We start from the raw sequence: 27213 nt of genomic DNA on the forward strand, positions 1-27213 counted from the left end.
TATTTGTTCTCTTCCCTCTGCTTCTGAAACAGAGCTCCAAACTGTGGAAGGGGCCAAGATGCCCTTCAACAGATGAATGGATAAAGATGTGGTTCATATATAAAATGGGATATTACTCAGCCATCAGAAAAGATGAATATCCACCATTTGCATTGACACGGATGAAACTGGAGGGAATTATGCTAAGTGAAATAAGTCAAGCAGAGAAAGACAATTATCATATGGTTTCACTCATATGTGGAACATAAGGAATAGCACAGAGGACCACAGGGGAAGGGAGGAAAAACTGAATGGGAAGAAATCAGAGATGGAGACAAACCATGAGAGACTCTGGACTCTGGAAACCACACTGAGGGTTACAGAAGGGAACGGGGTGGTAACCAGGTGATGGGTATTAAGAAGGGCATATGTGGTGATAAGCACTGGGTGTTATATGTAACTAATGAATTGTTGACCACTACATCAAAAATTAATGATGTACTATATGCTGGCTAATTGAACATAAGAAAAAAAAATACTTAAAGAAAAAAGGAAAAAGAAACAGAGCTCCTAGAATTCTTATAATTTCCTGAGTGACAGGTGTGCTGGGAGCACTGTTATCTCTAATATTTGGTCTTTCACCATGGTTCCTGACACAGAATTCCCAATTCTTATAATTCCTGAATGATGGAGGTGATAGGAGCAACTTAACACAGAGCTCCTAAATTCCTTGGAATTTTAAGGGTAATGGGAGCACCTTTTATTCTAATGAGGAGACTCTTGGTGTACTCCTAGATAGCTTCAGAAGGAAGACTGATACCAGAAAGGCGAAGCCATGATTAGAAGCTTGAAAATTTTACTTCCATTACCATCCCATGTGGAGGGAAGAGGGTCTGGAGATTTCATTAATATCTGATCATGCTTACATGACGAAGCCTTTATGAAAATCCCTAAATTATGGAGCTTAGAGAGCATCTGGCTTGGTGAACGCATCCATGTGCCAGGAGTGTGGTACAGCCCAATTCCATGGAGACAGAAGCTCTAGCACTCAGGACCTTTCCAGAACTCATTGTGTGTACCTCTTCATTGGGCTGTTCACTGTATCCTTTATAATGTTTATAATAAACCAGTAAGTGTAAATAGATGTTCCTCTAAGTTTTGCAAGCTTTTTCAACAAATTATCAAATCTGAGGAGGTTCACGTGGGGACCCCTAACTTTGTAGCCATGACAGAGATGTGTGGATACCCTAAGGAGCCACTATTTGCCAATGGCATCAAAAGTTAGGGCAATCTTGTGAAATTGAACATTTAAACATGTGAAGGCTGACACTAAATCTGAATAATTAATGTCAGAATTTAGTTAAATTATAAGACATCCAGTAAGAGTTCAGAGTTAGAAAATTGGTTGGTGCGAGGAAGAAAAGCTATATATTTGGTATTAGAAGTGTTGTGAGTAGAGGGTAGTAAGTAGTTTTAGTTTTTAAGTGAATAGTTTCCTTTAACATGAAAGGTAGCAAGTACTGTAGTTAATCAACAGATGAGCATTATTACACATTAGAGCTAATAACACTGTTCTTTGAGTTTAAAGATGACATAAGAGAAACACAGATATTATCATCTGGGCTCTCAAGATTTCTATATAATCCTTTCTCTGGTTGGCAAACTTTCCCATTCCTAACAACTGCTGTTTTAAGCTTGCACAAATTGCTCCCATCATAGCCAGACTCAACAGAATGTCTTGCTTCCTTTATCGGGGGTGGGGGGGGGAAGTATCATTAAGTGTGAAATCCATCAAATTTCCTTCCTTAACACTCTAATACTTCTAATAATAGCAACCATATTTTCCTCCTCTCATATTTCAGAGGCCCATGTTTCCCCCACTCAAATTAAAGGCTGTCATGGCCAAAGCTAATGCCTCCTTTCCAAGACTCACACATTTTCACATCCAATGCCAGCTCTTTCACATATATATTTTTTCATTATCACTCCTATGATTATGACAATGGCCACCTCTACACTGGAGTGCACTTCCTTCCATATTCACCAGAACTCCATTAATGGTCCCTTCTCTCTCCTGTGCCACCCTGTCTCCCATTGATTTCTTTAATAAAATGGATTGATTGGTTGCTGATTTCATTGAAAATCAATAATTGTGGCCACTATAAAAAATTGGAAAACAGACAAAAAAGAAAAAATATACTTTAAAGATACCCATAATCCTAACACGCAGAGAGAGATAGTCTTGATACTTTGATGTCTTTTTCCTCCCCATCTTCATACACACAAACATATCCATATTTGCTGTGGTAGTGAGCCTCGAAGATGATCCCCAATGATTCCCACCTCCTTGTATTCACACCCTTGTGTAGTTCTTTCCCACATTGTAACAGGGTTTGTCTGTCTGACAAATATCAGATGACAGAAATGATAGTATGGCATTTCTGAGATTAGGTTAAAGAAGACTGTGGGTTTTTTTTTTCTTTGTCTCTGTCTCTATGCTCTTTTCGATCACTCACTCTAGGAGAAGTGAGCTGACATGCCATGGAAACACTCCAGCAGCTATTGGTTTTCCTATACAGTAAGGAAAAGATGCCTCTGACCAATAGCAGTGGAGGAACCAAGAGATGACAACAACCATGTGAGTGAATTTGGAAGTGGATTCTACAAGCCATATCAAGCCTTGATATAACCACAGTCAAGTCTTGATATGACCATAGTCCTAGCCAACAACTTTTCAGGAAATATGTGAGGGACTCTGAGCCAGAGCCACTCAGGTAAGCAATTCTCATATTCTTGACCCTTGAAAACTATGATACCACAAATGGTTTTTGTTTGAAACTATTGAGTTTTGGTATAATTTGTTATGTAGCAATAGATAATTATCACCATAGTGTTCAGGAACCAGCTTCTTGCAAGAATATATTTCCATGTACATAAATCTGTTGCATTTCTATACACTAATAATGCAGCAACAGAAAAATAAACTGAAGAAATAAATCCCATTTATAAATGCACCGAAAATAATAAAATACCTGGGAATAAACTTAACCAAGGAGATGAAAGACCTGTACTTTGAAAACTACAAAACACTGATGAAAGAAATTGAAGACAACACAAATGGAAAGATATTCCATGCTCATGGACTTGAAGAACAAATATCATGAAAATGTCCATACTACCCAAAGCAGCCTACAGATTTAATGCAAGCCCTATCAAACTACATTTTTTTTAAAGAACTAGAACAAATGATCCTAAAATTTGGATGGAACCACAAAAGGTCCAGAATAGCCAAAACAAACTTGGAGGTATCACGATTTCAGATTTTAAATTATACTACAAAGTTATAATAATCAAAACAATATGGTATTGGCACAAAAACAAACACATAGATCAATGGAACAGGATAGAAAATACAGAGGCAAACTCACAATTACATGGTCAGTTAGTCTCTCACAAAAGAGGCAAGAATAAGCAATGGGAAAGTCTCTTCAAGAAATGGTGTTGGGAAACATGTCAGCTTCATGCAAAAGAATGAAAGTGGACTTCTTTCTCACACGATACACAAAAATAAACTCAGAATTGATCAAGGACCTACGTGTGAGACCCCAAACCATAAGAATCCTTGAAAAGCACACAGACAGTAATTTCTCTGACATGGACCATAGCAACAGTTTTCTAGATATGTCTCCTGAGGCAAAGGAAGTAAAAGCAAAAATAAACTATTGGGACTGCATCAAATAAAAAACTTCTGTACAGCAAAGCCAGAATCAACAAAACTGAAAGACAACCTACTGAATGGGAGAAAATATTTGCAACTGACATATCTGATTAAAAGTTAGTATTCAAAATATACAAAGAACTGATACAACTCAACACCCCAAAACCAAATAATCCAATTTAAAAGTGGGTAGAAAGGGGCGCCTGGGTGGCTCAGTGGGTTAAAGGCTCTGCCTTCAGCTCAGGTCATGATCTCAGGGTCCTGGGATCGAGCCCCGCATCAGGCTCTCTTCTCAGCAGGGAGCCTGCTTCCTCCTCTCTCTCTGCCTGCTTCTCTGCCTACTTGTGATTTCTCTGTCAAATAAATAAATAAAATCTTTTTTAAAAAAGTGGGTAGAAAACATGAACAGATATTTCTCCAAGGAAGACATCCAGATGGCCAACAGACACATGAGAAGATGCTCAACATCACTCATCATCAAGGAAATGCAAATCAAAACAAAATGAGATATCACCTTATACCTGTCAAAAACACAAGAAAGAACAAATGTTGGCAAGGATATGGAGAGAAAGGAACTCTCTCACACTGTTGGTGAAAATGAAAACTGATGCAGCCACTCTGGAAAACAGTATGGAGGTTCTTCAAAAAATTAAAATTAGAATGGCTCTATGATCCAGTAATCACACTACTGTGTATTTACCTAAAGAATACAGAAACACCAACTCAAAAAGGTACATGCACCCTATGTTTATAGCAGCCTTATTTACAATAACCAAATTATGGAAGCAACCCAAAAGTCCATCGATAGTTGAATGGATAAAGAAGATGTGGTATGTATATATACACATATATATATATATATGTACATATGTGTATATATATAAATATACATATATATATGTGTATATATATAAATATACATATATACTATATAAGAAAACAGTTAAATTGTCTCTATTTGCAAATCGCATTATATATATTATACAGATAATATATATATTATAATATATATATTATCTGTATAATATATATATTATCTGTATAATATATATAATGGAATATTACTCTGTCATAAAAAAGAATTAAATCTTGCCATGTGCCACAATGTGATGGAGCTAGAGAGAATAATGTTAAGCAAAATAAGTCAGTCAGAGAAAGACAAATACTGTATGATCTCATTCATGTGGAATTTAAGAAACAAAACAAATGAACAAAGGAAAAAGAGAGAGAGAGACAAGCCAGGAAACAGGTTCTGAACTGTAGAAAACAAATTGATGGTTACCAGAGGGGAAGAGGGTGGGGAGGGATGGATGAAATAAGTGATGGGGATTAAAGTATACAGTTATCATGATAACACTGAGTAATGTATAGAATTGTTGAATCACTATTCTACACCTAAAACTAATATAACACTGTATGTTAACTGCACTGGAAGTAAAATTAAAAACTTAATGAAAATGAGAAAACAAAGTAAAACAACAGGAATATGTTTCCATATATGGCAATCCCATAGCTAACACCATATTCAATGGTGAAAAGCTGAAGGCTTTTCATCGAAGATCAGGAAAAAGACAAGGGTACTCAGTCTCACCACTCCTACTCAACATAGTACTGAAAGTCCTGGCTAGAGAAAGTAGATAAGAAATAGAAATAAAAAGCACCCAAACTGGAAAGAAAACAGTTAATTGTCTCTATTTGCAAATGACATAATATTATATATAGAAAAACTTAAAGACTCCATTAAAAAACTATTAGAATTAATAAACAAATTCAGTAATACTGCAGGATACAAAATTAGTATACAAAAATAAGTTATGTTTCTATATATTAACAATGAACTATCAAAAAATTAAGAAAACAATCCCATTTATAATAGTAGCAAAAAAAAATAAATGCTTAGGAATAAATTTAACCAAGGAAGTGAAAGATCTATACACTGAAAACTATAAGACATTGATGAAAAAAATTGAAGACACAAAAAAAGAAAGCTATCCCATGTTCCTGGATTGGAAGAATTAATACTGTAAAAATGTCCATACTACCTAAAGCAATATACAGAGTCAATGCAATTTCCATCAAAATTCCATGGTGTTTTTTTCACGGAAAAAAAAATTCTAAAATTTGTGTGGAATCACAAGAGATCCCAAATAGACAAGGCAATCTCGAGAAAGAAGAACAAAGCTAAAAGCATCATCACACTTCCTTATTTGAAGTTCTATTACAAAGCTATAGTAATAAAAACAGAATAGTACAAACATAAAAACAGACACAGACCAATGGGACAGAATAGAGGACCCAGAAATAAACCCACATGTATATGATGAACTAATCTTTGACAAGAATACACAGTGGGGAAAGGACAGTCTCTTTAATAAATGGTGCTGGGAAAACTGGAAATCCACATAGAAAAGAGTGACTTTTTACTCTTACACTGTACACACAGATTAACTGGACATGGATTAAAGACATAACTATTAGACCTGATACCATAAAAATTCTAGAAGAAAACATAGGGGAACAACTCCTTATCATTGGTTTTGGCAATGAATTTTGGGGTATGACACCAAAAGCATAGACAACAAAAGCAAAAATAGGCAAGTGAGACTACATCAAACTAAAACACTTCTGTGCAGAAAAAGAAACTATTAATACAATGAATAGGTAGCCTATAGAATAGAAGAAAATATTTACAAACCAGATATCTGATAAGGGGTTAATATCCAAAACATATAAGGAATTCACACAACTCAAAGCAAAAAAAAAAAAAAATACCCTGAATAAAAAATGGCAAATGACTAAATAGACAATTTTCCCTCAAAAAGACATACAAATGTCCAACAGGTATATGAAGTGGTACTTAACATCTGTAATCACCAGGGAAATGCAAATCAAAACTTCAGTGAAATATCATCTCATACCTTAAGATGCCTATTATAAAAAAAATATGTTGGTGAGATTGCGGAGAAGAGAGAACCCTTGTATACTCTTGGTGGGAATGTAAATTGGTACAGTTGTGGAAAACAGTATGGATGTTCATTTAAAGTTGAAAAACAGAACTACCATATGATCCAGCAATATCACTTCTGGGCATGTATCCAAAAGATATGAAGTCAATATATCAAAGATATAGCTGCCCTCCCATGTTCATGGTAGCATTATTCACAATAACTAAGATATAGAACCACTTAAATGTCATAAAACAATGGATAAAGAAAATGTGATATACATACACATGATGTAATATTATTTGGCCATAAAAAAGAAGAGAGTCCTGCCATTTGCAAAAATGTGAATGAACCTGGAGGATATTATGTTAACTAAAATAAGCCAGAAACAAAAAGACAAATATTGTATGATCTCAATTATATGTAGAATCTAAAAAAGTAAATCTCATAAAACCAGAGAGTAGAACACTGGTTTCCAGGGGTTGTGGGGGTGGCAGGGGAGGGAGAGATATTGGTGAAAGCATACAAACTTTCAGTTATAAGATGAATAAGTTCTGGATGTCTAATATACACTATGGTAATTATTATTAATAATATTTTATTACAATAAAATGACTTAAAATTTGTTAAGAGTAGATTTTAAATGTTCTCCCCACACACACAAAAATGGTAACTATATGAAGTGATTGATGTGTTAATTTACTCAATTATAACAATTAAGTAAATAATTATAATAATTGAGTAATATTTGTAATAATTTTACTATATATATAAAATTATCACTTGTACACCTTGAAAATCATGCTGTACAACCTAAATATATATAATTTTTATTTGTCAATCATACCTCAAAAAAGCTGGGAAAAATTAAAAAGAACATATTTCCAGTTCTATAACTAAGAGCTTAATATTATTATATTTAATGCCTGTGTTATATTTTATTTTAAAGGTAAACCATAATTTTCCCAGTTGATCCCCTATCATTTCATGCTTAGGTTGCTTCCAAATTACAAATAATATTATGAATATAATTAATGTATCTATACATTAAATATTATAGATAAATAGCATTATTTCCCTAGATTAAATTACTGAAAGTAGAACTGCTCATTTAAAGTCTAAAAATGAGCAGTTCTACTTTCAGTAATTTAATCTAAGGAAATAATGCTATTTATCTATAATATTTAATGTATAGTGTTTTTAAACTTTTAGAGTACATAATTAAATTCCCCCCCCACAAATTTTTTTTAAAGTTTGAAAGAACTCACCCATGAAACTCTGTGTAGTATTATTTCTCTTTGTTTTTATTTTGTTTTGTTGTTTGGTTTGTGGTAATATATATATATATATATGTGTGTGTGTGTGTGTGTATAATAACTATATATATATGTGTCTCTATATATAGCTATTTGACAACATTTTTGTGGTAAAAAATGGGGGTGGGATTATGGACATTGGGGAGGGTATGTGCTTTGGTGAGTGCTGTGAAGTGTGTAAACCTGGTGATTCACAGACCTGTACCCCTGGGGATAAAAATATATGTTTATAAAAAATAAAAAGTTAAAAAAAAAATTAAAAAAAAAATATATATATATATATGTGTGTGTGTGTGTGTGTATAATAACTATATATATATGTGTGTGTATATATATATACATATATATAGTTATTTGACAACATTTTCCATAGTTTCTAACTTTCTACCTTTCTTGGGTCAATTTGTATAACTTTCCTCAAGATTCAAGATTTTAAATATATAACATCCTCTCTCTCTCTCTCTCCAATAATGTCTACACTATGTCTGAGAAGATGTTAATTGTATGATTTAGACCCCAGGCCCTGAAATCAATCTACGTAGGTTTGAATCCTTTAACTTAGGCAAATTACTTACACTCTCAATATTTTCATTTGTAAAATAGCACCTGCTTCAGCGCCTTTCCCAGGTGTTGTATGGATGAAATTAGTTAATATATGCAAGCATGTGGAACACTTAGAACAGTCCCTATAATATATTTAGCCCTCAGTTTTTTAAGCTGAGATATATATATATATATGTATATATATATATATTCCCCCCCCCCCTGGGGCTGCCATTACAAAATACCACAAACTGGATGACTTAAAACAACTGAAATTTATTCTCTTACAGTTTTGGAAGCTAGAGTCTAAAATCAATTTTCTGTAAGACGCTATTTTCTCCAAAGTTTCTAAAGGGAGAATCTTTTCTTGCTTCCTTCAACTCCTGGGGGCTCCTGATATTCCTTGGCTTGTATCAGCATAACTCCAGTTTCTGCCTCCATCTTCACGTGGCCCCTTTCCCTGTGTCTCTTTGTGTTTTTCTGTGTGTCCACCAATCACTGTGTGTGTCATTCTGTCTGCCCCCTCTTCTGGGTGCTCACCAGCCATTGGATTTAGGGCTCATGATCATTCAGTATGACTTCACTTTAATTACATCTGCAAAGACTGTATTTTCAGTAAGGTCGCACTCTGACATTGTGAATGAACTTGAATTTTGAGGGCACACTATTGGACAACTACATAATATTTCTAATGTTGTGCCTTCTTCTTTATTTCCTCTTATATTCTTGATTACTCTTGATTTCAAGAGTAAATCAGGATTTTTCAACTTATGCGGCATTTCAACATTTGATGCTTACTCTTACTTATCAGTTTTTCTGGGTTTCTATTTTCTTCTTTTCATCTATAATAATTACTCATGCCTTCCTAATTTTCTTTTTCCTTTTCTAGCTTTGTGATTTATCTTTCTCCTTTGACAAAAGAAAGTATGTGGATTTTTCTTTGAATAAAACATTAAGAGTGTTCTCTAAGTTGTTACTATGTTGTACTCATCATTATTACATAAATAATATGTAACTGAAGTTTTGATTTTATCTTTGATCCAAAAATTATTTATTAGAGAAAGTTTCCTAAATGTTCTGCCTGCTTTGATTTTGTTTATGTATTTACTTTTGGATTTTAATAACTAAGCACATTGACTTGTGATTGGAGAATGTGAGATTATGACCTAAACTACCTCTGCTTTTTGTAATATATTTAAGTTTCTTTTGTGGTCTTTTAAATATGAAAACATTATTGTAAAAGTTTCATGAGCATTTAGTAAAAATGTGTGTTCTGTGTAGTACGCCAAGTTGTAGATATAGAATATGTATAAAGTTGAACTTACTAATTTCTTCTTTGTCTAGTTGATCTGTCAATGACTAAGACAATTATAATGCACAGACTGCTACTTGTCAACCCAACAGCCATTCTTTAATTTCTTCGTGATAGCAGAGGCCTGTCTGACTTTAAGCTGGGCATAATGTCACCCAAATAAAAGACCATATTTTCCAGCTTCCCTTGCAGCTCCCAACTGACTACTTTCTGGCTACTGTGATGTAAGTGATGTAAGTGTGTGTGGCAGGGAAAGCTCCTCTTCAACTTTCTCCTACATGGCATGTAGCTATGATAGCTGAAGTTCAAGCAAAAATTTTGGACTATAAGGCAATACACTAATGATGGTTGAACAGCAAGACATAAAGCCCTGGAATATCTATACCAAGAATTCTTCCCATAAGGGAGAAATAAGACTTTATCCAGTTTGAGCCCCTGCTATTGTAGTTTTTTCCTTACACGCAGCCAAAAGTAATTCTGATTAATACAGGTAGGTCAGTATCTCCCGCTATGATCAATATTTTGTCAATTATTCCTTTAATAGCTTTTTTTTATAAACTGTCATGCTACACTAGGTGGTGCATAAAAGTTCATGCCTCAGTTTATTGCAGATATTAGCTTTTGTTAAGAAAAAATAATGCTTTTTTCCCCAACTAATTTATTATGCCTTGCTTTTTTAATTCATTTGGTATTAATTTTACTCTTTTTATTATTTGACAATCTCTTTGTTTTTAACTTTTCTCATTTAAACTTCAAACCAATATTCCCACCACTGAACTGAAATCCCTCTTGTTAATGTCTCTTTATTGCTGAATTCCCTTGGTCTGCTTTCAATCTTCACTATACTTTATCTTTCTAGAACACTTCACACTTGTTTTTTAAGATACTGTGTTTTGTTTAGTTTGGTTTGCTTTGCTTTGGTTTTCTTTCTGAAACCCAGAGCCACATTTCCGACCACCTAGATGAATCTCCCACAGCTGTCTCAAAATTGAATTCATCTTAATCCCATTTAAGCCTGTTTCCTTCAATATACCTCATTTTGGTTAATATAGACACAACCAACCTTAGCATGATCCTTCACTCTTCTTTGGGCTTTACGTGTATTTCCAATTAGTTATCAAATCTTACCAATTTGACCTCAAAAGTTTTTCTTCCATCCTTTCTATCAGAGTTATTGCATTAGTTCAGATGTTCATTGTCCTTTATTTGAACTATGGAAACAGTTCCCTGACCCCATTCACCTCTAGTCTCTCCTTCATCCTCCATAAAGCTATCAATCCCATTCTCTGAAAAATAAAACCAAAAATATTTGATTACATATCCACCTTGCTTTGAAAACATCTTTGTTGATTCTGCACTGCCCAATTCCTTGGCAATCTGACACACTCCCTCTTCCATTTCATCCCCTCCCACACCTTCCCCACACACTTCCTATGCTCCAGCTATAGTAGAGTTCTCACATGACTAGAAAATGTGCTTTCGGTAAATCCTTTCACGGCTTCTTATTTTTGTACATGTCGTTCCCTCTGCAGAGAAAATCTTCTCTCTATTCTTTCTTCAGCACACTCTCATTAATCTTTCAATCTCCAGTTAAAATAGCACCTATTCCATGAAGCCTTCCCAGACTCCCACAGAGTTAGTGATTAGTTGTTCTTTCTCCTCTATACATATCCCACCACTTTGCCCACACCACTGATACAGCACTAATCATGTTGTGATTATCTTTTGCAGTGTTTATTTCTCTCCTACAGATTTAAACCTTCTTGAAACCAAGAACTGTCTTACTCCTAAATCTAGAATCTAACATGATGTCTGGCTTAAAAAAGGAACCCATAGCCATGGCCAGAATGAAGATTCCTGGTCTTCACATCACCTACACCCTCCCAGCCCAATAATGTCTAAAATTCTACCTTTCCACCTCTGACTTAAGGCACTCACTACTGTGGAGATGTGTCTCCGAGATGGGCCAGAAGTGCTCATAGTTATTTTACCAGACCTTTTCCAAAGAACTCATTTAGAGACGCATAAAAACTGCATTTTCAGGGGCGCCTGGGTGGCTCAGTGGGTTAAAGACTCTGCCTTCGGCTCAGGTCATGATCACAGGGTCCTGGGATTGAGCCCCACATCGGGCTCTCTGCTCAGCGGGGAGCCTGCTCCCCCACCCACCCCTCTGCCTGTCAAATAAATAAATAAAAATCTTTTTTTTAAAAACTGCATTTTCAGTACTAGGTACTTATTGGGGAAATGGGAGAAAAATCAGCATGCTTTGTTGGCATGTTGTTTTTCTTTCAATATAGTCCTGTGTCATCTTGGTAGAAAAAAAGGAAGTAACTCAACACTTTTAGAATAAATAACCATGATTATTTTGGTCAAATACACTGCTATGTATTCTTTTCTACCTTTCCCCTCCTGGAAATTGCATAAGAGCAGGAATCTTTGCTTTGTTTACTGATATATCCCAATCAATAACTATTTGTTAAATGAAAGAACAAGTGTATAGGAGAGTAGGGGTAGGGATGGTTGTATTATTTGGATTCAGAGTTCCCACCCTCCTCCAACTATTCAAGAAATCATAATCCACTGAGCCTGTTATATAACATTTATCATTAATGCACACCTCAATCCTAAGGCCTTTTCCACATCTGAACCTGTGATTCTATTAGAATCATCTGATATTGGCATATCTGGGTGGGATGGGGGGAACTAGAGAATAAATGCTTGCTTTGGACATGCATTAAAATGTCAAATCATGATGATATATCCTCCAGCTTTACCCTCTAGGACTACTAAGTATTTATAGGGATATGTAACTGTCTCTGACAGAGGATTTCCCTGGGAATGGCTTTACCCTCTCATCGTCCCACTCTACATTGCTTTCCTGTGCAGTGTGAGGCTCTTATACTGTGGGTCTTGCTGGCTGGTTTCTAGTTCCCAAATAGGAAAATGTTTATTTGTAGTGGTTACACCACATTATTTAATGTGGCTTCGAAGGCACTGATGAAGCTCCTGTCAGGTCACTCTGCTTATAAGTCTAATGACATTCATTACCAAAACAACTTTAAGGACACAACTGATATATTCCCCATCAGCCTCTTGCTAAACAAAGTGGGCTTCAGAAAACATGGCCTCCCTGTTGATGACCTGGTTAAATCTGATGACCTCATTGCTGAACATAGCCTTGGTAAGAGTGGGTCACAGATGATAAAAATAAAACTACTCAGGCTGACAAATGGGATGTCTATAGGTGGTTGAGATCCTATATCTGAAAATAATCAGAGATGAGTACCCAGCCTTATGTAAAGAAAGATACTACATAAAAATATAACTACAGGGCAGATGCTATTTTAAATATTCTTCGGCTTTTAACTTATTTGATCTCTTAACAAACCTATGTGGTAGGTAATATTATCATTCCCACCTTACAAATAAAAAAAAACTGAGGCACAGAGATTATATAACTTCACAATCATCACTCTGTGGTGGGATCAGAATTTAAGCTCAGGCAGTCTCACTCCAGATTCTATATAATCCCTGATACTTTAAAACTCATACCATTCTGCTAAATAGACTTCTAACATTCTTATTATACACCAAATTCCCAGTCACTTTATCACCACCATCCCCACCCTCTTCCATTCACTGAAAATTTTGGGTTTTCAGCTTTGTCTACACACCAACTTCTGCCATCACCCTTAGTGACATCCATGGCTGTATGGATGATCCAACCAACAGCCTAATCCTTCAGTTCTATTTCCAGTTATCTTCTCCTCCTTCACTGTACCTCAGCCATCCACTCTCACAGCCACACCGTTGACTTTGTCAGGCTAGAAACCACTCCTTCTCTAAAATTAATTTCTGACCCCACTCTCTTACCACAAGTCTCTCTATCCTTCTGCTGTGTGCACTTCATTATCAAGACAATGAAGTTCTTCAACCTCACTGGGACCACCTGTTCATTGAGCCCTCTATTTTAACCACAACCATAGCCTCCACTTGCCTTCTCTCTGCATGGAGCTTGGATTCAACCATCCATCACATCCCCCACTCATTGGATCCACAATAATTCTATCACACCCACTTAGCAAAATCCTGAATAATTTAACCATCTCCCTTCTCTGCATCTGCACTCAGTCTGCTGAGCAGGGTTAGAAGAAAACCAATTTGCTCTCAACAGTGCCTGGTGGTTCTAATTTACACACTTAGTGGATCTCCCGTTCTCAAAATTATTTTCTACATGCTCCTTAAACCTCCATACCCTTACACCTTGAGCCCTTCCTCTCAATAAATGGTCTCATTTCCCAGTACTCCACAGAAAACATAAAAAGGTCAGAAGGAAACTATCCCACCTTTGTACCATGAAATCTACAAACTTATCTTAATTCACACTGATGCTTTTTCCTCCTTCATTTATATTACAGTAGAAAAGATGCCCCCCTCCTCTCTAAAGCTAATTCTGTACCCTTTAGGGACTCCACTATATTGATTATCTCATTTCTTCTTCCCTCCTTTTTTATTGGATTCTTCCTATCATGATTTAAACATCTCAAAGGCTCTCTCATCTTAAAAATAAACAAAGAAAACCAACCTCACTTGACTCCATATGCCCCAACTAATCCCTCTTTCTTTTCCTCTTTTCTGCCAACTCTCTTGAATTCCCTCTTGAAATATTTATCCTTTGGCTACCACCCTCAACTGTTATTGGAATATCACACTATTCTGATTTTCCTCCTATCTCTCTAGTATTTTCAGTCTCTTTTGTGGCCTTTATTTCACTGTTTGATCTATAAATGTTGGAGGACTACACCAACTTAGCCCTCTGCCCTCTTCTATTTATACTCTCTCCTTAGGTGATATTAAATCACATGGCTTTAGATACTATGCACATGCTGACAATTTCAAATCTTGTCACCGACCTTGACATCTTTTTGGAGATCCAGATTTATATGATCAACTCTGTAACATCTCCTCTTGGATGTCTCACAGGCATCTTAATTTCTTCCTATCCTGCCTGAACCCACATTCTTCCTCTCAAATATGTCTATCAGTTTTCCCACTTCAGTAAAATGGTATCACTATTCACCTACTTGCTCAAGCCAGAAGCTTGGAAATGGTCTTTGACACATTCTTCTTCCTCACCCATTACAGTCAATTCATCACTAATAACTATCTGATGACTCTGTCCTCTTCTCTACAACCTGACTGTGACTGCCTTTTTCTAGGCCACCATTACTTCTTTCCTATATTATTTCCGCACCCTCATAGCTAATCCTCCTGCCTCTATTGTTCTTCTCCTCTAATCCATTCTATCGAAACAGAGTGATCATTTTAACATGGATTCCTGGTCACATAACTCTCCTCTTCAATGGCTTTTCATTTTTCTTGGGATAAATTTCAAAGTCTCTAGCATGACAAGTCATCACATGATTTTATATAATTGCATAATCTAGCCTCTGAATATTCTGTTTTTATTTTCTTTGTCTTCCTAAAACATATCATGTTTTGCCCAGAAATCCTCACATACTATGACCTTTGTCTGGAATTTTTCCCTCAAATCCAAGTGACAAGGAGAAATTGCCAATAGATGTTAATGATTTTATGGAAGTGGAGGCCCAAGGGAGAGGGAAGAATCCACAATAAACTTAAGTTGGGAGGACCAAAATAATAAAAATTCCTGATTATATTTTACTTATTAAAATAAAATGGGTTTTCTGGGGGAAAGTAGTCCATTTCAGAACTGAGTTTGAACTGATGGTTGAACATTTAAGTAGATAAGTATGGCTATAAGAGGTAGAAACCAGAGAAGTTTATTTGCATGCCTATGAAAGAAGATGAGAAAGTAGGTATAGAGGCAAGTGAGGGTTTTCTGTTTCATAGTTATTGCATAAATATATGAAGAACAGATTATTAATTTTCCCATAATGGTCATTTACCATACAGAATGCCAAAGCAGAAAGGGAAATTAAACAAAAAAAAAGGTATAAATGGAGGAATTAGGAAACAAAAGAGATAGATAGAAAAAGAATAGTAACATGGCAATAAAAAGTTCTTCCTTATCAGTAATTACTTTAAATGTGAATGGATTAAAATCTAAAATTAAAAGGCAGAGATTGGTAGAATAGGTTTAACAAAAAACATAATGCAAGAATAGTCTGCATTTAAGAGACTCACTTTAGAGCCAAAATACAAAGATTTTGAAAGTGAAAGAATGGAAAGATATTCTATGCAAATAGCTACCAAAAGAAAGCTGGAGTGACTATACTAATTACAGAAAAAATAGACTTTAAGTCAAAAATTTTTGTAAGCGACAAAGAAAAATACTATTTACTGATAAAAGGTTCAATTCATCAAGAAGATCTAACAATATAAATATACATACACCAAACAACAGAGACCCAATATATATGATTCAAGAATTAAGGGAGAAATAGTTCTAAAATAATAGCTGGAGACTTCAGTACCCCATTTTCAATAATGGATAGAAAAATGAGACCAAAATAAATTAATAATAAAATAGAAGATTTGAATAATACTATAAGCCAACTAGATGGAACAGATATTTGCAGAATACTCCACCCAACAAATGTTTAGACCACAAAACAAATCTCAACAAATTTTAAAATATTGAAATCATAGAAAGTATCTTCACCAATCACAATGGAGTAAAGCTAGAAATAGAAATCAATAAGACAAGGAAAACAGGAAATCTCACAAACATAGAATTTAAATAGCAAACTCTCAAACAACAAAAGTATCAAAGAATAAATCATAAGCGAAAATTTAAAAATACGTTAAGAATAAAAATGAAAATACAACACCCCAAATCTCATGTGATATAATGAAAGCAGTGTTCCAAGGGACACTTACATTGCAAACATCTGTGTTAAAAAAAAGAACTCAAGGCGCCTGGGTGGTTCAGTCATTAAGTGTCTGCCTTCTGCTCAGGTCATGATTCCAGGGTCCTGGGATCGAGCCCCATGTCAGACTCCCTGCTCAGCAGGAAGCCTGCTTCTCCCTCTCCCTCTCCCACTCCTGTTGCTTGTGTTCCCTCTCTCGCTGTCTCTTTCTCTGTGTCAAATAAATAAATAGAATCTTTAAAAAAAGTAACTCAAATCAACAATCTAACTTTACACTTTAAGGAACTAAAAAAAAATTAAACCCAAAGTTAGTGGAAGGAAGGAAATAATAAAGATTAGAGAAGAGATAAAGCAGAGAATAGAAAAAAAAAAAGAGGAAATCAACAAAGCAAAGTGTAGTTCTTTAAAAATATCAACAAAATTAATAATATTTCATTAAACAGGTTAAGAAAAGGGGGAAGATTCAAATTACTAAAACCAGAAATGAAAGTGGGGACATTTTACTCTCAATCGTATAAACATAAAACAGGTATAAGAAAAAAATTAAATAGTTGTATACAAAGAAATTAGATAACTGGAAATAAAATGGAAACATTTCTAGAAATATGAACTATCAAAACTGAAGAAGAAATAGAAATCCTGAAAAGATCTGTAAAAAGCAAAGGTATTCAGTCAGTAATCAAAAATGTTCCATAATCAAAATTGTTTCAAAGAAAAGCTCAGCACCAGATGGCTTCACTTGTGAATTCTATCAATTCTATCAATAAATTCTATCAATAAAGAATTCTATCAATAAAGAAGAATTAAACCTAATCATTGTTAAACTCTTCCAAAAGATAGGAGAGAATACTTCCTAACTCATGCTATGAGATCAGCATTATTCTGATACCAAAGTAAGACCAAGACCTTAAAAGGCAAAACTATAGTCCAGTATCCTTTATGAATACAGATGTAAAAATCCTCAATAATATACTATAACCTGAACTCGGCAGTATATTAGTAGGATTATATACTATAATTGAATGGGAATTAACCTAAGAATGTAAGGTTGAATCAAGAAAATCAATCAATGTAATATATACCACATTAAAAGAATGAAGGGAAAAATTACATGATCATTTCTACTAATGAAAAAAAAAGGAACATCTGATAAAACTCAACACCCTTTCATGATAAAAACCCTAAAAAATTAGGAATATAAAGCAATTTTGTCCACTTGATAAAGGGCATTTATGAAATACTCACAGATAACTTTATACTCAATTACAAAAAAATTGAAATCTTTTCCTCTAAAATCTGAAATAAGACAAGAATACCCACTTTTTCACTTCTGTTCCATATTGGAACAAAAGTTCTAGCCAGGGCAATTAGGCAAGAAAAAGAAATAAAAAGAATCCAAATTGGAAAGGAAGAAATAAAACTATCTCTACTTACAGACAGTATGAACTTATACACAGAAAACATCCTAAAGAATAAACAAACCAACTATTAGAGCTAATGGACAAATTAGACGAAGTGACAGGCTATACAAGATCAATGTGCACAAATCACTTATGTTTCTGTACATTAGGAATAAACAATCCATAAAGGAAATTAAGGAAACAATTTAATTTTTCAATAGCATCAAAAAGAGTAAAATACTTGGGAATAAACTTAACCAAGGAGGAACAAGAGTTACACACTGAAAACTATAAAGTACTCCTGAAAGAAATTAAAGAAAACCTAAATAAGTGGAATGATTGTGTGTCATACTTGGAGGACATTATTGTTAAGATGGAAGTACTCTTCAAAGTGATCTACAGATTCAGTATAATCACAATTAAAATCCTAATGGCCTTTTCTGATGAAATGGAAATGCTGATGCTCAAATTTATATGGAGGTGGGAGTCCCTGGATACCCAGATCAATCTTGAAAAAAGAAGAACAATTTTGGAGGTCTCACACTTAGTTATTTCAAAACTCACTACAAAGCTACAGTAATTAGGAGTGCAATACTGGAACATAGATAGACAAATTAACCCACCTGGGATAGAACTAAGGCTCCAGGGCAAACTAGGTGGCTCAGTCGGTTAAGTGGCCGGCTCTTGATTTCAGCTCAGGTCATGATTTCAGAGTTCTGGGATGGAGCCCCACACTGGGCTCCAGGCTCAGTGAGGAGTCTGCTTGAGGATTCTCTTTCTCTCTCCCCCTCTGATCCTCCCCCACTCTCATGGATGTGCTCTCTCCCTCTCAAATAAATAAATATATTTTTAAACAAATTGAGGGTCCAGAAATAAACCCATGTATCTATGGGCAAAATGACTTTTGACAAGGTGCCAAGACTGTCTAATGGAGAAGGAATCATTTTTCTCAACAGCTGATTCTGGGACCAGATATCCAGATCCAAAAAAAAAAAGAAAGAAAGGAAAAAGAAAGTGACCCCCAATCTCACATCACAAACAAAAATTAACTCAAAATTAATCAAAGACCTAAATATAAGAAATAAAAGCATAAAATATTCATACAAAATCATCAAACTTGATCAAAATTATAGCTTTTTTTTCTTTTACAACTAATAAGACATGGAGCTGGAATTAAAACCAAAGTCTGTTGACTCCAAAGCTTACATATTCTTATAGGACCCACTCTCCAAGAGACTTTCATAGCTAGTTCCTCACTACTCTGCCCATTAAGGATGTGTGTCATTGATCAAGAATAAAGCACAGCTCACCAGATACTCCTTCACACCAACCAATCCTCCAGAGAAAAATACTCAAATTAAAAATTTCATTTTTGTACCAAGCCCTTCCTGAAAAAAAAAAATCGCCTATTCTTGAAAAGGCAAGAGAAACAAACTTTCTCTGTCCTACCCGGTCCCCCACATATTTACAAAGCCTGACCTGCAACTAGGGCACTTTTAGATCTCTCAGGAAGTCTTTGTATGAAAAAAAAAATACCATGCCCTCATGCTTTCACTTTCCTTACTAAGTAGATAGAGGCTTTACTTCTTGACAACAAGGAAAAAAAAAAAAAAAGGCTGAAGACAGAGCTATTCCTGAGAGTGAGAACATTCTGGTATTTTGATGAGGGCAGATCATATCATTCCGTGAGGGCAGGTTTTTAATAAGCTAAGGGGATGGGGGCAAGCAGAATAAAGATTAAACCTGCCCTTGCTGAGACCACACACAGAGTCAGTCACAAGGCAGCAAGACTTGACTGGGGTCTTGTCTCTGTCACTTAGGCAAGGCCCAGTGTTTCCTAGATGTTCTGTGATGTAGTAATTCCACTTTATAAATTTGCCCAGGGCTAGCTGCATTTGCATTCCTATTAATGGTAGGCACAGCAAAGCCCTTACCTAATCCATGAAGTACAATTCTGTTTGCACTTCTTTTATTAAGATGAATCACTATTTGAGGCCATATGCTGTGATTACAGGGAACCTCTTATGATATAAGAATTTGAACACCCTTTTGAAACGTGAAATATGTTTTCAATTACTTACAGCCATTCATGGTTCCAATTCAGGCAAAACTTTCACTTAAACAAAGAATTAGCCTTGGCCAGAGAATAGTAATTCACGAATATATAAAGTTTAAATGTCCTGATTGGTAGTGCCTGTGTTGGATTTTCACAAGTGACATATTGCCATCTATATCTGCACTGTGTTGACCTAGGACTTATTCAAAGCAAGTGACCCTGGTATAGGTCTGGCTCACCAGAAACTCCTTTTCAAAGTCAGGCACTCACTCAGCTGATTTTGTACAGATACTCCCACTTCCTCCTCTCTTTTCCTTTGTTGAAATCCTGAGCAGGATCCTACAACTCACATTAGTGTTCTTTGACTTCCTGGGGCAACAAGAGACAGAGACAGCTGAGTTAAAACCTACAATCAACACTCCACAGAATTTTAAGAATCCTCTCTTTTTCCATTCCATTCCTGTCCTTTGTCTTTGCCACTGCTGAGTATTTCTCTACTGTGCAGGTGACTAGAAGCCCTTTCCTTTGTAAATAAAAGCCTGCCTTTCAAACTGTTCAATTTGTTAAAGGCTTTGTGATGCTGTGGTAATGCCAATGCAGGATACATTGTTATGGTGTCCTGTGTGTCACAGAAAGAGAAGTCACAAAAAATTAAACTTAGAGCTATGGTGCTTAGCAAGACAAAGAGCAATCTCCCTAAGGCAGAACCTTAAAGAGTAAGTCACTGTTTGAGGACAAAGGAAAATAAAAGGAGGAGAAATCTGGGTTGGATTCAATCCAGGAACGGGTTATCCATGAAAATCTGTAACCCTTTCCCTTTAGGGACATAAAGGTCAATAGTTTCTTAGTATATTGAAGGCTGGAATTGTGCCTTTACAGGCCTTTGCTATAATCAACACCCTACTTATAGTGAGTACTCAACAGAAGTTCCATGTTGAATATAACAATGAATATAACAATGAATGTAATCATTTGTCAACGTTTTTCAATTTGTCAGAATTCTCTGTTATGCTGTTTCCTCACAAGCTATTCCATACTTTCGGAGATTCTGTTCAATACAAGATCTGGACAGGCTGTGTGGGGAGAATTAAGGTAAAATACCATCTTTGAGGTAGGACACTACTTTAAATGGCAGTGGTTCTCAGTGGGGAGGCCAATTCTGCCCCCTAGGGGACATGTGACAATGTCTGGAGATATTTTGGGTTGTCAAAAGGTGGGGAGTGTTACTGGCATCTAGTGGACAGAGGCTAGATATGCTGCTAAGCAGTGTATAATGCCTGGACAGCCCTTCACAATAAGGAACCACATGGCCCCATAAGGTCAGTACTGCCTACATTGAGAAATCCTGCTTAAGGGGGAAAAGATTTTAAATGCCTTTACTCTCTGGGTCTCTCACATCAATCTCACTGTGTCTCTGATACTACACCAAACTCTGATCTACTTGTTCCACTTACCACTCTAGTCCAGGCTGTGAGAAGAGTAAAGACAGCGCCCATGAGTGTTGAAGTCTCAATTGCATTACGAAGTCATATCCAGATGGTGTTTGAATAGGCCAGGACATTAGGCAGCTAACCTCCCCTAAAAGCCAGGTAGACTTAGCCTCCATTACTCATACTCACTTCCACTTTTGGTTTTGAACCACTTCTGCAGTTATAGCCTTTGGTTGCAAACTGCCCTAGGATAGTTCAATCAGACATACATTCTCAGCTACCAAGTAGAAAACTTGAATATTTCGGGGCGCCTGGGTGGCTCAGTGGATTAAGCCGCTGCCTTCGGCTCAGGTCATGATCTCAGGGTCCTGGGATTGAGTCCCGCATCGGGCTCTCTGCTCAGCGGGGAGCCTGCTTCCCTCTCTCTCTATCTGCCTCTCTGCCTACTTGTGATCTCTATCTGTCAAATAAATAAATAAAATCTTAAAAAAAAAAGAGAGAGAGAAAAGAAAACTTGAATATTTCCATATTCACAGAGAAGATGAGCACCCCCGCTCCAAGGCTGACAAGCAACTGAGGCAAGCTTAGGTTCCTGCCCAAGTCAGCGTACTGCATTAAGAGACCCTCCAGTGAGTTTGACCTAGAAGTTACATGGTGGTGCCTGACATTTGCTTGGTGTTTTTAACTTTGGAAGAGATTATATATCCTTGATCTCCTGAAGAGGTTAGCAGGGTAGAGTGAGTGCAAGAAGAAAATTTGGGGTCTTATCCACAATCCACTGGAAAAGCATCAAAATTCAAAAAAACCCATAATCCCACTATCAATTGCACTGTATATAAGGCCTTTGAAGGAGCAGGCTCACAAGAATAGGGTTCTCCTTCTCTTCCTGGGCACTGCTTCTTGTTGCATCTTAGGCTTGGGTGGAATGCTCAGCTAGACCACACTTTGGTCAGAGAAAAAGAGACACCCCACTTGTCCAAGGTCTTGTCCAGAGCCACTTCTCTTACTGACCCCTCATGCCAAAAGAGGAACCAGATTAATCACAACCTTGACCTCGCTTGTTTGGGAAGCTCTGCACTTGAGGATTTTGGCCACAGTAAAACTGCCTTTGAATGGGAGAAAGGCAGAAAGGTTTCCAGAATCAAGTGACTTTTTTTTTCTTGTATATCATTGCCCAATGTTTAGAAACACTTCCTGAAGTGTTTAAACCCTATGGGGGGGTCCATCTTCACCATCCCCCAAACACACACACAGACACAAACTCTACATCCCCCAAGGCAATACTTTTCTCAGATGACCTGCTCCCACACAGAGCTTAATATTCTCCAGAATACTGGGCCACCTCAGGCTGAAGGGGACTGAGGACAACAGAAAAACGTTTCTTGCTTGGTGCCCTGAGGGACTTTCCCAGGGTAGCCTAGGAGAGTTGCTAGGGCTCCCACTAAACATAAGGATGTCAAGCTTCAATGATAAGGCAATGGAACACTCGGCTACTTAGGGCAGAAGGTTCTGGCTCCTTCTAGAGCTCAACTCAAGCTCACAGTGTGCGCGCAGGCAACACCTGGAAGAACAGTGGAGCATTCTCTGAACTCCAGAATACTCTGAGAATGCGTAGGGAAAAGGGTTTCAAGTACCAGTGCAGCGTTCAAAAGACAGAGAGCCTCGCACCCCCGCCTTTCTGAAGAGAGGAAATGAGGGAGAAAAAAGACAAAGCCGCCGAGCTTTGGGGCTGTGAGGTCGGGCTACAAGACGCTGCCAGCTAGTGGACCTAAGTGCCTGCAGGTTGCAGGTAGTAGTCTCAGGCTTGGGGGCGGGGGGGGGGGGTGGCGGCGTGGAGCCATTCAGTTGTCCCCAGGAAGCTTCAAGGGGATCTGCATTTGGGGTGTAAGAGTATGGGGGGAGGGCTCATGGGACACAGAGGTACAAAAATCAGCGAGTCTCCCAAGTGTCCGGTGACACTGCCCTCCCCACATAGACGCCACTGCCACCACGAAGCAACTTACTCCCACATCCTACAATAGCACTATCCGTCCCCACTCCCCACCTCCTTTCAATCTAGGCTGGTCTTGGGAGACCGACCCTGAGGGTGAGAAGGACACAGTGTGAGATTCTGGCTAGTTCCCGGGCTGCCTGCACTGGGTTACACTAAATCCGTCAGGGATTAAAACCAGACCAGATGACCCCAGGTCAGCCCCTGGCGACTCAGGGTCCCACTGTCCCGCTGTCCGGCTGTCCACCAGCCGCTAGCCCACGCTCTCATTGGCTCAACTCCCCTTCCCCCGGGATGACTGGTGGATGCCAGTGCAGCCCCACCACCGCCAGCACAGAGCCTGGGCTGTGAGGGGTGGGGGTGGGGGTGTCACTGTCCAAAGCAGGGGGTACTCAAGCCAAGGGGCAAAAAGAGAGTCTGCAAGCCAACCGCCCCGAGGCATTCCGGTCCCCTCTACCCGCACCCGCGCTCAGCCCCCCAGTCTCTGCCACCACCCAGGGCAGGGGGAGGCCCAGAGAGAGCATACGAACGAAACAGAAAATTCCGTACCGAGGGGGGAGAGATGAGGCGGTGGGACAGGGCAGCGGGGGGTGACTTGGGGTTGCGGCTGCGGCTTCCTTCCACCCCTGGCCACCGAGCTGCAGAGACGGCAGTAGCTGCTGCCCCTGCAGGCTGCCCCGTCCTCCCTCTTTCCCTCCCCCTTCCCCGCCTCCCCCGCCCCGCCCCGCCCGCCCCTGCCGGGAGCTGGGGGTGTGTGAGGCCTCGGCCGGGGCTGGGGGAGGTGAGAGGTGCTTTCGCCATCCGCAGCTTTCTCCCCCCACCCCCATACACAGCACACACACACACACACACACACACACATACACACACCCCTCAACCGCGACGGGTTCTCCGCAGCTCGCAGACACCCGAAGGGAGGGAGAAAGGGAGAAGAGGAGCAGAGGGAAGCCGGGAGCAGATAGAAGGGAAAAGAGCTCAGGGTTGGACATTTTTGGAGCTAGGGGTGGGGAGGAGAAAAGGAGCGCACCTCCTCGATTTTCCCCTCCCCACCCCTCTTTGCTTTTCTCTCCCCTTCGTTGTACAGCATTTTCCAGAAGCGGCAGCAGAAGGGGACAGAAACCTCTAGTCGAGAAAGATTTGGAGGGGTGGCGGGGTCTCCCGCCAGCCGCTACCTGGCAGCTGGAGCTTGAGTGTGCGTTTGTGCATGTGAGAGTGTAAATGCGGTTCTCTCTCTGTGGCTCTCTCTCCCTGTCTCTCTGTCCCCGTCTCTTCTCTCTCTCCCCGCTCACAGTCCCGTGTCGGCCGCCCCTGTCAGTTTGCCCGTGTCAGTTTCTTCCCTGGCTCTTATTGTGTGGCTGGCTGCGCTAAGAGAGTGCGTGTGTTTGAAGCGGCCCAGGCTGGGTCCTACAGCCCGGAGAAGCGAGAGAACAGGCAGGGGGCGGGTGGAGTGAAGAGTTTCGGGGCGCTGACGGAGGCGAAAGGTGAGGAGGGCCGGCCAGCTACTGGGAAGTTTAGGGATAACTGAAGAGCGGAGGGAAAAACCAAGGTAGGAGCCCGCACTCGCGCCTCTCACCACACCCCGCCCCTTTCCCTGTGCTCGGCTGCCCACAGCCCGGCAGCCTCCAGGCCCGCGGCTGTCCCAGGCGGCTGCTCTTTGCGCGCCGCCCGAAGACCGAGTCCCGCGAGGCGGCCGCACCGCGCGCCCTGGTTCGCCGACACCAGAGCACGCAGATCCGGACAAACCACTTGGCCCCGGGGTAAGTCGACAGGAGGCCCTGTGCCCTCAGCTTCGCTGCTCAAGCGCTGGAGCGCAGCCGTAAGGGATGGCGAGGTGCGGGTTAAGTGAGGGTGCTGGGATGCTGAGGACTGGGAGGCGCTGGCTGTCGGGCTGTAGGCTGAGGTAGTGGGGTGCAGAGCAAAGCCAGCAACAGATTGTTTTTTGGACACAGGGAGAGAGATGAGATGGGGTAAAGCTCTAGGGGTGTCAGGAAAGGTGGCTCTTGTCAATCTCCAAAAGAATCGTTTCTTTCCGGATGTTGTCCTGCACCAGAGCTTTGCCCTACCCTAGTCAGTGATCTGCTCCATCCCTGGGTAGATATCAGGCAGGTAAGAATCTGCTCCCAGGCTTCCTCAAAAACCACCTGGGAGGTAGACGGGCATGGGAATTAGGACACTGGCCTTGTTGCCAAACCCACTTTAAGATGCGGAGACCTGAGGTGAACTCATGAGAGTCCATTTACCCTTCTTTCTGTTTTGTATCTTTCAAACTTAAGAAATGACCAGATTTGTTTTCCTGGCTTCCTTAAATGAACTAGGAAATTCAAATGGGGGGACCTCAGTCAGATCTCTGCTCTAAAGTAGACACCCCCTCCCTCCAAACACATATACTGACTTGGACATTATCATACCCCCCCCCACACACACACACAGGGGTACTGAGCTGTATTTGCAGATACTGGTATTTCTCCATGGACTCTAAGAATGTGACTATGAGAAGAGCTTCTTCCCCATTGCCAAACTGGGTTTCTGGCCATAGTCAGATATGCTGTGATGCCTGAGTGGCTAGCAAGGTTATCACTCCTTCATGAAAAGCCTGAAGCCAAGAAACCAGCTTGGAAGACAGAATCTGTGAACTTTACCCGAGTTTATTATATGAGTAAGAGAGACACAGACGAATCAATAATGCTCCCTTTAGAGATTGTGCATGCGTGTCAGCCCTACTTCAAATGAGAAATTACTACATTGATATGGTACCCAGACCCACTTGTCTATTGCCATATAATTTATCTTCGTGGCATTTAGCAAATATGACAAGTTTGTATATCAGCATTCAATATTGTCTTTTGTCTGTCTCAGACTGGATTTGGGGGGGGTTGGTGTTTTACAGATGATTTATATCATGTCTCCTTTCCCATAGATTCTTACAAAGCTGAGATATAAATGGTGCCAAATAGTACCTTTCACTCACTCTTTAAAATCTGCTTATTGTAACTCAAAAGGCATGAAAATACATTCACATAGTAGCAAGTGGTTTCAAAGCAAATATTTAGCCTGAAATAAAGGAAACCCACAGGGTCAAGAGGAGCTGCTCTTTCTCTGTTTGCAAGATTGAAGGAAAACTCAATGCCACTTGAAATCTATGTTTTGATTCCTTGGAGATGCTGCTCTCATGGATGGAGATATATATATATATATCTCACATGGGGTGTGTGTGTGTGTGTGTGTGCACGCGCGTGTGTATATTTTTTTCAAGGACTCAGATCAACCCCATACAATACGGGCTCTGTGCTGCTGTAGCAGGGAGGGGAATGTTTGAATTTGTGCTTCCAAATCACCCAGGCTCTTGTGTTAAACTTTCTATTTATTACTATGTTACCGGAATATAATGAATTACCTCCTTCCAACTCAGCAAATGAGAGAAACAGATTCTACATTAAGTGAAACTGTTTATGTTGTATTGGGCAATTTGTTCTAATGCTCACTGCTTAGAGACAGAACAGAATGAGGATTACTCAAGTAGGATCTGAAAATGCGCCCATTCTGTTACTTTTTTTAGGCAATCATAAGCAAATATCTTCTTAGATGGGTTAAAATTATACTTACCCATAAATAGCAAAGATCGGGTTGCAGACAGGTAGGGAAGAACTGGCAATTTCATAATGGGGAAAAA

General features: G+C 38.8%; 2 protein-coding genes across 7 annotated transcripts in view; one reads left to right on the top strand and one right to left on the bottom strand.

The window, feature by feature from the left end:
• Positions 1–24215, bottom strand: part of RTL4 (retrotransposon Gag like 4) — a 365948-nt gene extending 341733 nt beyond the window's left edge. For all 5 annotated transcript variants that reach the window (XM_082716421.1, XM_082716423.1, XM_082716424.1 and 2 more), the window contains exon 1: positions 24093–24215. The gene's annotated coding sequence lies outside the window, so the exon portion shown is untranslated. The remainder of the gene's footprint in view (positions 1–24092) is intronic.
• A 153-nt stretch (positions 24216–24368) lies between these two features.
• The window catches only part of TRPC5 (transient receptor potential cation channel subfamily C member 5), a 256603-nt gene continuing 253758 nt past the window's right edge, over positions 24369–27213 (top strand). Inside the window, exon 1 of one of the 2 annotated variants that reach the window (XM_082716419.1) lies at positions 24369–25300. The gene's annotated coding sequence lies outside the window, so the exon portion shown is untranslated. The remainder of the gene's footprint in view (positions 25301–27213) is intronic. The other variant, XM_082716418.1, reaches the window with a different exon arrangement.

Source organism: Mustela nivalis (genome assembly GCF_964662115.1).
Source record: "Mustela nivalis genome assembly, chromosome: X".
In the NCBI taxonomy this organism is placed as follows: domain Eukaryota; kingdom Metazoa; phylum Chordata; class Mammalia; order Carnivora; family Mustelidae; genus Mustela; species Mustela nivalis.